We start from the raw sequence: 9,844 nt of genomic DNA on the forward strand, positions 1-9,844 counted from the left end.
TTCTAAATGAATGTACCGTGTTTTGCGTCTTTCCTTGTTTCTGATACATTACCACTTTTAATTGCTATCTCAGACTTACCAACAAACACATTAACATCCTAGAAACCGATGGTAAAGCATTATTTGCGGTTTCATCGTGTCATTGTTCATACGGAGGCGGAAAAGCCACCGATCCCAGTGACGGACGCGCTGCGCTCCGTCACACTCCGGCCCTCCCAAAGAGCCAGGCAAAACAGTGATCAGTGATCACCAAATTTGTCTGACATCTCACATGTCATAAACACTACCTCCTTTCAAGAGATAGTGATTATTGGATGCTATTTTGGAACATTAAGCCACCCCCAGCCTTTTCCTTTACCTATAGGCTAATGGGCGTCAATGGAGAGGAAAGTGCTTAATGCAAGAATGTCCATATTCATAGGATTTTGGTTTTGATATTTTGACAAGTGGAAGTGGTTATGACAAGAGATGCCCAAGAGAAATTTGGTGATCATTGATCGCTGTTTTTGGAACATTAAGCCACGTTAAGGTGTTTCACGTTAAGCGTTTTACAATGTCTGCAAAAGCTTGGTCGTACTTCAAGGCGGGATTTGTTGGCGAAATTAAAGTGACGAGGACACTAATGGATATTCTGGTTGTATGTGGACAGGTTTGTACAAATATTTTAATTTTATTACAACTTTTATTTGGAAAGCTGTAAGCTACATGTTTCGGTGCCTGGATTCCAGTTGTTTCTGCGAATTGCAGCGATCCATTTGCTTCTCTTTTCTTTAGCTTTCGGCAGTCTGTAAAAAGATAGCTCCGATTACTTGTTGAATCTATTTGTACAGTCAATCACACAACAGCTCTTTCCCATTTTAGATGTTTTTTGTGTTTTCGCGGCATTCAAGCTGAACACTAACACTGCCATTCAGTGAGTCTTGCTGTCACTCAGTGGGTGTAACCCGTAGTGACTCTGCCTACTGTGACGTAGCGTACAAGTCCTTGTCTCCTCTGCAATGAGCCATCAGCTCCGCCCCTGAGTACAGCCTAACAACCGAGCCCATCTGGATTGCACGTCGGACAAGATAAAAATGTCGCACACCACCTGATATCATCCCCACGCGACACTAGGACTTGCAAAAATAGGTCTGCCATTAAAAGTCTTGATATCAAAATGAAGACAAGTCACACTAAACAGTTCAGCTGACACTACCTTACACAAACATGATAAACTCTAAACACCTAAATTCTTCTCTGTCTGATGAGAATCAGGTCCCTAAAGTTTTGTTTGTGTCACATGAGCTAGCTAGCTTTTATTCAAGTACAACCAAGACAGCTGTCTTACCTGTTCTGTCAAACATAAAAAGTGTCTTTCAGTTGGCTACAATGGGAAATGGCCATTGGCTAAATGAGGGAAGAATCCAGTGATGGATCAGGGATGTGGGACCCAGAGCATTATAAGAAACGCAGCAGGGAATGTAAGATAAGAGAAGAAAAGGAAGAAGAAAGGTCCAGGTTTGGGCTTTTATTGTGTAGCCGTGTGAGACTGGGTGAAAATTCTGTATGTGTAGAAGATGTAAAGTGGCACAGAAGTTAATGTTTTTAATGAGCTGTATAGCTATGCCCATGTGTCCTGACAACCCTGGAACTTGGAACATGACATACCTGCCATACTCATTAAGCTTAGATTTACTAAGACAGTATGCATTGGTAGTGCCCTAGTCAGGCTACTTCAGTAAGAAGCAGGCCTGGCTGCTACCTCTTACATTTACATATATGTAGCTCACATTAAATGTGTGTAATTCATTCTACTTCCATATTCTCTCTACATCCATATCATTCTCTGACTCCTGGAAAGGGTAGTTGAGAGGCTCCTAGAACTCAGTGTAAGTGTCAAGTGGAATGGCATGAAAATGGCAGCAGCTTGAGTTGGTGTGGCTGGTGGGGGACCCTCCACCCACCAGTAGCAAGATCAGGGATAACCAGGGCATCCTGTTCGTTGAGGTAGGTGAATGCTAAACAGCAGGGAATGGGATTACAGAAGCACATTGCTCAGGTAGCAGGTATAACCAGGGCATCCTGTTCGTTGAGGTAGGTGAATGCTAAACAGCAGGGAATGGGATTACAGAAGCACATTGCTCAGGTAGCAGGTGAGCCTGAGAGAGAGGTAAAAGGATAGGGTGGAGAGGCAGAGGTAGAGGTTAGCATTGTGGGACATTCTGGGTGCACCAAATGTGGCTGCGCTGTGGCAGTATAAAACTATGTAGCCTCAGAAAACTATGGGAGGGTATAAAAACAGCTGAGCAGTCAGGTTATAAATCATGTCCATAACGGCGCTCCAAGACCCAACCCATTCAGAGCAGGACCCAGCTAAAAACAGAGGACAGTCCCACTGGAAACAAGGCATGGATTCTTTGCACCAGAAAATTTAGACTGTCTCTTACACTGTCGAAATGGTAGGCTGTTTCATTTCCAGCTTGACACTGAAACACCAAAGATTGGTTTCATAGAGATATGCACTGTTTCCCTTAGCACAGAGAAATGAATGGAGATGGTGAGACATCACCCTGTTAATCTTACAATAGATGCTAATTTTGTATCCTTACATAGAATTATAGAATGGGTGTTGTGTTACAGTTGTATGTATAATTAATGATAAATACTTATCGCAGTTTCAGCACCATCTAGTGGTCAGTTGATATTTTTCATTGCTATGACATGTTCTATGTCATGTGATTTCAAACAGGAATGAGGAAGTTAGTGTTCTGCCTCATGGAAGTTAGTTTGTTTACATTCAGACCTGCCAATTATCGATGTTCATCTGCTTACATTTGACGCTTGTGGTAGCATCTTCCCTCATAAACCTGTGGACAACAATTCTGTCTATGGAGTCTTGGTGAAAGAAAGGCATTTATCTGGCTGTCAAAATCCATCATTCGTGTTGAGGACAGCACAGTGAAAGGACGTCTCCAATGCGGAAGATTCATGCTGAAAACACACTGCATCACGTCAGAGCCCAGGGAGCATCTTAAAACCCAGCAGTGATCAGAAAGGTAACCTCCACTCCCACACGCCATGGAAGAACAGAAGTCATCTGCATTGAAAACCAGGTCCTACACCTCATCCTCCACAAGGCGTTCAAGTAGCTCTTCCACATGCACTGTTGCGGCCATTGCTAGGGCCAAGATGCGCTTAGCCTTTGCAGAGAAAGAGAAGACGATGAAAATAGAAAAGGCACGCCTTTGATCCTGCGCAGCGCACTAAAGAATACGTGGCTAAACAGGCTAAGGAGCATGAAGTCGTACAGTCAGCACCAGAGGTAGACCCACTCTCTCAATACGAGGCCAGACAGGTTTACGCGGAGCCACTGCCTATGCACTCCATCCAAACCCCACACCTCAATGATCACTGCTTGCCTCTGACATGCCTCACCATTCCAGAAATGAGCGATACGGGACACAAGGAGCATTTCTGAGTAAACCCAGTCCTCTGCCTCCTTCTCAGCCCAGTCACATTCCTCAATATTCCCACCATGACGACTCAACCATGACTGATTTTGTCAGGTACTTTGCTCGTCGCAAGCTCGTCACCTCTGGTCTGCTGCAATTCAATGATCAACCAGTTATAGAGCTTGGCGGCGGTCCTTTCTGAATGCGCTTAGAGGCTTACAATTGACGCCCAGTGAAGAAATGGATCTCCTGGTAAAGTGGCTGGGAAAACAGTCAGCCGAGCATGCTAAACGGATTAGGGCTGTCCATGTGAACTAACCAGACAGAGGGCTGAGGATGATTTGGAACAGACTAGACGAGTGCTATGGTGCACCAGAAGTAATTGAGGCTGCACTTTTCCGACGTGTTGACAGCTTCCCCAAGATATTGAACAAAGATCAGCCATCAAGCGAGGATCAGGAATGATCCAAGTTTCAACCTCTCCACTCAGGCTGAAGCCCTCTCCAAAGCAGACAAGGCCCCTTGGAAGATTAGTAGACAAAAAGAAATCTCAGTTCACAAGACAGAGGTATCATCCGAAGCCTCGCCTGATTCAAATGAGCATGCGAAGAAGACTGAAGATCCTAAGAGGCAGTGCCCTATACACAGAAAGCCCCATCCACTGGCAAGGTGTCGCGTCTTCCGTGCAAAGCCTTTAGAAGAACGCAAAGCATTCCTGAAAGAGAACAGGATTAGTTTTAAATGCTGTTCATCTACATCACACGTGGCAAAGAACTGCAAATCCAGTTAAATCCAAAAATTTTCAGCAAACGAGCAATGACAACAAGGTGGCTCCCTCCATCGAAGACCTCTTGTTCCTGCAAATAATGGAGCAAGGCCTCAAGAAAGATGACAGCAACAGCTGGGTAGCTCCGCTGCCATTCAAGTCGCCTAGACGCCGTCTTCCAGACAACAGAACTCAGGCCCTCAACCGGCTCTCATCTCTCAGAAGAAACCTTCAGAGGAAACCGAAGATGAGACAGCACTTTCTCACCTTCATGGAGAAGGTGTTTGAAAATGGTCATGGTGAAGTGGCACCACCTCTCAAGGAAGGTGAAGAGTGGTGGTACTTACCTGCCTTTGGTGTGTACCATCCGAAAAAACCTGGCAACATCCGCATGGTATTCGACTCCAGCGCCCAGCACAACAGAGTGTCACGCAATGATGTTCTGTTAACTGGGCCAGACCTCAACAGCACCCTCCTAGGAGTGCTGATCCGATTCCGCAAGGAAGCTGTGGCCGTAACGGCGGATATCCAACAGATGTTTCACTGTTTCCTTATCAGGGAAGAGGACCTCAAGTTTCTGAGATTCTTCTGGTTTCAGGGCAACGACCCTGCCAAAGATATCATTGAGTATCGTATGAGGGTCCACGTCTTCGGGAATAGTCCCTTTCCCGCAGTGGACATTTACTGCCTGAGGCAGTCTGTACAGGATAGAGACCCAGATGTCAAGCAGTTTGTAAGCCGGGACTTCAATGTACATGATGGCTTGAAGTTCCTCCCTACAGTTGAGGCTGCGGTTAGCCTGATAAAAAGGACACAAGATGTTCTAGCACGGCTCTAAGTTAAGATTGCATAAAGTCGCGTCAAACAAGAAAGAGGTCATTGAGGCCTTTTCATCTCAAGACCATGCAAACGACCTCAAAGATCTAGATCTGGGCACCGACATGCTACCTATGCAGCACAGCCTAGGTCTCAACTGGGACCTCAAGTCAGACACATTTACCTTTAAGGTGACTGATGAAGGAAAGCCCTTCACTCGTCGAGGTGTCTTGTCAACTGTGAATAGCATCTTTGACGCTCTGGGATTCGTTGCCCCAGTCACAATCCAAGGCAAGTCAATCCTGAGAGAGCTCACACTGGAAAATAGTGATTGGGACGCCCCCCTGCCCCAAGAGCTGGAAGAGATGTGGGTCACATGGCGTGACTCACTGAGGGATCTGAGCAATCTCAGAATTCCCAGGCCTTACACTGAAGTCTCTCCCTCAGCAGCAGCACGCAGGGAGCTATGCATCTTTTCTGATGCTTCTACTAAGGCAATAGCTACTGTTGCCTACCTCAAGCTGGCTGACATCTGTGTGGGTTTTATCATGGGCAAGGCAAGGCTCACTCCACGCCTTGAACACACTGTCCCAAGGCTAGAGCTCTGTGCAGCAGTTTTAGCGGTAGAACTGGCCGACCTTATCTACTCAGAGATTGACATGCAGCTAGATGCCACAACCTTCTGCATGGATAGTAAGGTAGTATTAGGCTATATCTATAATGAGACCAGGCGTTTCTACGTCTATGTCAGCAATCGAGTCCTGCGGATAAGGAGATCCTCTCGCCCAGAGCAGTGGCAGTATGTACCGACAGATGAAAACCCTGCTGATCTCGCCACAAGGTCTGTCACTGCCACCCACCTTTCAGACACCACCTGGCTTCATGGGTCTGCATTCCTGAAACACTCTCCTGAAAGTCTCCCTGAGGAGGGCACCTTTGAACATGTTGATCCCTCTGCGGATGCAGAGATTCGCCCTCAGGTCTCCACACTGAACACGACTGTGATTCATTGATTCATGCCATTGCACGGCTCATCCATATTGCTCGTCACTTCAACAAAGATCCAGCCAATAAGACCAGTGACTGCAAATGCTGGCATTACTGCCGCGCAGCCTACACACTGGAACAACTTGCAAAATCCAAGCACACCATCATCCGTGCAGTACAGGAACAGGCTTATGCTCAAGAGTATGCCTGTCTTAGAAAAGAGGAGAAACTTCCTAAGGACAGTCCACTTAGAGCCTTAGATCCATACATTGATGCTGATGGCCTTCTAAGAATTAGAGGTTGAATCACTGAAGCAGAACTTCAGCAGGAGGAGAAGAACCCCCTGATCATACCAGGGAAAAATCACGTCGCAGCCCTTCTGGTTAGGCATTATTATGAACAGACCCAGCACCAGGGACGGCTGTTCACTGGAGGGGCAATACGTGCCACTGGTTTCTGGATAGTTGGCAGAAAGAGGTGTGTGAGCAGTGTCATCCATCAATGCGTCACATGTCGCAAACTCCGTGGTTCACTTCAGTCACAGAAGATGGCCAGCCTCCCAGCAGACCGCCTCGCTATGGAACCTCCTGGATGTTTTTGGGCCATGGACGGTTTCTTCATGCCGGACAAGAGGAGGCCTCGCACACAGTAAAAGATGGGCTGTGATTTTCACTTGTCTGAGTGTGAGAGCAGTTCATATAGAGCTCATTGAATCTCTTGACACTTCAAGTTTCATCAACGCTCTCAGGCGTTTCCTTGCCATAAGGGGCCCAGTGAAACACATTCGTTCCGACAGAGGGACTAACTTTGTCAGTGCCTGTAAAGATCTTAGGATTCCCTCCAACATCGACAACACTTCTGTGGAGAAGTATCTCCTGGAACAGGGCTGCACCTGGTCATTCAATCCTCCCCATGCCTCTCACATGGGTGGCTCTTGGGAGAGGATGATTGGTGTGGCAAGGAAGATCCTCGACTCTGTGTTCTTCCAGCTTGGACCCTCTAAGCTGACCCATGAGGCGCTTACTACCCTCATGGCAGAGGTGGCTGCCATCATTAATGCTAGACCCTTCATCCCGGTATCCACTGACCCAGATGACCCACTTATACTCACACCCGCCACTCTCCTAACTCAGAAAGTGAGCCCCCCTTCTGCCCCTGCTGGTGATTTTGGGGTCAAGGACCTTTTCAAATGTCAGTGGCGCCAAGTCCAGCACCTGGCTCAAACTTTCTGGGACAAATGGAAAAGGCAATACCTTTCTTCGCTTCAGCCATGGAGGAAGTGGCAGTCCAGCCAGCCTAACCTTGAGCTTGGAAGCGTTGTGCTCCTCAAGGATGACCAGTTGAAAAGGAATGAATGGCCCTTGGGACTGGTCACTCAAGTTTTTCCCAGCAAGGATGGTGAAGTGCACACAGTAGAAATTAAAGTCTCCAGGAAAGATGGGACCAAACTCTTCTTGAGGCCTGGCACAGAGACAGTCCTTCTTCTCGCCCCCAAGACAAAGAAAATGTGTTAAAGATTCTTGGGTAGTGGCGTTCAATCACGCCAGGCGGGGAGTGTTGTATGTATAATTAATGATAAATACTTATCACAGTTTCAGCACCATCTAGTGGTCAGTTGATATTTTTCATTGCTATGACATGTTCTATGTCATGTGATTTCAAACAGGAATGAGGAAGTTCCCTCATGGAAGTTAGTTTGTTTACATTCAGACCTGCCAATTATCGATAATTATCGATGTCCATCTGCTTACATCTGATGCTTGTGGTAGCATCCTCCCTAATAAACCTGTGGACAACAATTATTCTGTCTATGGAGTCTTGGTGAAAGAAAGGCGTTTATCTGGCTGTCAAAATCCATCATTCGTGTTGAGGACAGCACAATGGGAATATTGTGAAGCGCCGCATGTCTGAGCTTCATGACTCCATTTTTAAGGGATTCCAGTGATCCTCTTCCCCAGTTGAGCCAAGGAATAGTGAGACAGAGACTCTCTTCCATTAGGTATACCACAAGCCTTTTCATATGCCAAAGTTTAAAAATCAAACCCACCTCAAGAGGTCATTGTCTGTGTTAAGGCATCTCTTAGCAAAACGTTTACCTTTTTTGAAAGAAACATGTTCTAGTATTTCAACACATCCTCTACTAGAATTCTTTGTTGGAGTGGATTACTTTCATGCTAAAATTTTGACGTGAGCAGATTCTAAATCTGGACAGTATTACTATAATTAGTCACATATCTTCTTTTGAATCGTATAAAAATAAATGAAATGATAAAATGTGTTGAATGAATGGAGATTATAGCTTTGTAAAAACTTCCCGGTCAGGAGGTCATGTATTTTATAAAAATAAACAAGAGTATTATTTAGTTTTTTGTGTAATGTTCAGAAACAAGTATTGTCATAAATTAATATTAACATTTACAAAACATCTACAGTATAATTGCTTTCTCAGAATAGGATGGATGCAATTGTAGTTTACACATTTCCTCTATTGTCCAGTCTTAAGCAGGAAAAATGCAGAGCTTGAAGAGAGCCTCAAATTGACTTTACACCAGCACTCTTTATCTTCTAGTTTTATGTTTTTGCTCATTTTCACTAAAGCTTTTTTGTCATCACCAATTGTACATCAGTCACAGACACACATGGCAAGGCCAATGCAATCCTGCACTACACATGCACACTCAACAGAAAATACAGGCATCAGTAGCATGCACTGTCATTTCCCTGTCATGAATGAAATGATTCCTTTTATGGTATTTGAATGAGACAGACTGCCCCACTGGCTTTGCTCTGAAGGGATGTGTATAGTAGATCCCCAGCACTTCCTCTCTTAGTGTGTCATCATCACTCTACTTTTCTCTATCTCAATTCATGTTAAAACATTGTGCTTGGGTCCTGGCTCTGACAAAGGGCCACATTCCAAATGTTGACATTTGTGAAAAGAAGAGGATAGTGATTAAATATTATGAAAGGTAAGGTGTGTAGGACTTAATAAGGAACCACAACAATTCCATCCTATATATTACATATTTATTTAGCAGATGCTCCATTTTTGCATGTTATCCATTAATGCGGCTGGGTATTGACAGGCAATTCTGGTTAAGTACCCTGCCCATGGGCACAACTTTATTGTTGTCTGAATTGATAAATTGAATTTGCAATGAGCTCTGCAAGCGGAAAAAGTGGCAACCAGAAGGACGCAGCCAGGACTGAGGAGTGCCCCACCCTGTGAAAGTGCATGCCCAGGAGGTGGATCCCCTGGTTGAGATGGAGGTGACACCGCAAACCAGCAACTGTGTGCGTGAGTCCCTGGCATAAGGTGGAAAGGGAAGAGGGCAGACCGGCTGCCGAACTGTGTTTCCCACAGAGAGACCCCGCGGAGCTGGCATAAGTGCTAGTGAGAAGACGATGTGGGTCGATGCCGGAGACGCCAGCCCGTCCACAGGAGCGATGCGGAGGGCTTGTGTTTTTTGCATTTCTTTTTTTTTTTATTTTCGGATGTAGGCAAGGCCCGGCATGGTGTGGAGCCTCCCTCGTGGTGGTAGGACTGCCCCCCCCCCCCCCCAGTGTGGAAGAGTGGTTCTCTCTTTCGCCTTGGCAGGGGCGGCAGATCACGAAGTGTATTGCAGTGGGGCACGTGTGCGGAAGGAAATTGTGTGGTGTGTGGGTTTGTGTACCCGCTCATCTGGGCCCGGGAAGGGGAAGACAGGAGTGGGTAGCAGAGCGGGGGAAGGAGAACAGCTGCGGGTAGGAAACGTAATTGCGTCTTTGTTTTTATGAATTTTGAGTGTGTTTTTTCCTATATTTGTAAAATAAAGAGCATGTTTTTCCCTACTCACCTTGTCCT

This window comes from Megalops cyprinoides, chromosome 12, assembly GCF_013368585.1.
Source record: "Megalops cyprinoides isolate fMegCyp1 chromosome 12, fMegCyp1.pri, whole genome shotgun sequence".
NCBI classification, from domain to species: Eukaryota; Metazoa; Chordata; class Actinopteri; order Elopiformes; family Megalopidae; genus Megalops; species Megalops cyprinoides.